The sequence below is a fragment of the Scyliorhinus canicula genome, chromosome 9 (genome assembly GCF_902713615.1).
Source record: "Scyliorhinus canicula chromosome 9, sScyCan1.1, whole genome shotgun sequence".
Taxonomy (NCBI): domain Eukaryota; kingdom Metazoa; phylum Chordata; class Chondrichthyes; order Carcharhiniformes; family Scyliorhinidae; genus Scyliorhinus; species Scyliorhinus canicula.
Window position 1 is genome coordinate 122,367,264 of NC_052154.1, and position 1,428 is coordinate 122,368,691.

Consider the following 1,428-nt stretch of genomic DNA (forward strand, 5'->3'; position numbering starts at 1 on the left):
CTCAAGATTTTGTCATTTTTAATTTTGCCCTGTCGTGCGTTGTCGAACGTAAAGGCTACCGACTGTTGGTCGGTGACGAGGGTGAACCTCCTACCAGCCAGGTAGTGCCTCCAATGCCGCACAGTTTCCACAATGGCTTGCGCTTCCTTCTCGACAGAGGACTGTCAAATCTCGGAGGCATGGAGTGTTCTAGAAAAGAAGGTTACTGGCCTGCCGGTCTGGTTGAGGGTGGCAGCCAGGGCGATGTCTGATGCATCGCTCTCAACCTGGAAGGGTACGGACTCGTTCACAGCGTGCATGGCGGCCTTAGTGATATCGGCCTTGATGCGGCTGAAGGCCGAGCGGGCCTCATCCGTCAGGGGAAATATAGTGGCTTTGATAAGTGGGCGGACTTTGTCTGCATAGTTGGGGACCCACTGGGCGTAATAGGAGAAAAGCCCCAGGCAGCGTTTGAGAGCCTTGAGGCTGTGGGGGAGGGGAAATTCCATGAGGGGGCGCATATGGTCGGGGTCGGGCCGTAGGACCCTGTTTTCCACGATATAGCCGAGGATGGCTAGCCTGGTTGTACGGAAAATGCACTTCTCCTTATTATATGTGAGGTTGAGGGATTGGGCGGCCTGGAGGAACCTCTGAAGGTTGGCGTCGTGGTCCTGCTGATCATGGACGCAGATAGTAACATTTGTCCAAGTACAGATATGTAGCCCGCAGCCAGTACTGGTCCACCATTCAGTCCATCGCGCTCTGGAAGACCAAGACCCCATTAGTGACGCCGAAAGGGACCCTGAGGAAGTGGAAGAGCCGGTCGGCTGCTTCAAAAGCAGTGTAGCGGCGATCTTCCGGGCGGATCAGGAGCTGGTGGTAGGCAGATTTCAGATCTACCATGGAGAACACCCGGTACTGTGCGATCTGGTTGTCCATCTCCGCTTTTCAGGGGAGGGGGTATGCATCACGTTGCGTGAACCGGTTTATGGTCTGGCTGTAGTCCACAACCATCCAAATCTTTTCCCCGGTCTTGATAGCCACCACGTGCTCTCCAGGGGCTGTTGCTGGCCTCGATGACCCCCTCTCTCAAGTGTCGTTGGACCTCTGACTTGATAAAAATCATGTCTTGTGTACTGTACCACCTGCTCCTGGTGGCGACAGGCTTACAGTCGGGGGTGAGGTTCGCAAAGAGCTTGGGGGGGGGGGGGGGGGGGGGTGACCTTAAGGGTCACGAGGCTACATACAGTGAGAGGGGGTAGGGGTTCGCCGAACTTTAGGGTCAGGCTTCGGTGACTGCATTGGAAGTTGAGTCCAAGCAGTAGCGGGGCGCAGAGGTGAGGGAGGACATACAGTTTAAAATGGGGGTACTCAGCGCCCTGTATCGCGAGGTTCGCGACACAGTACCCCCGGATCTGTACCGAATGGGATCCGGAGGCAAGGGAGATT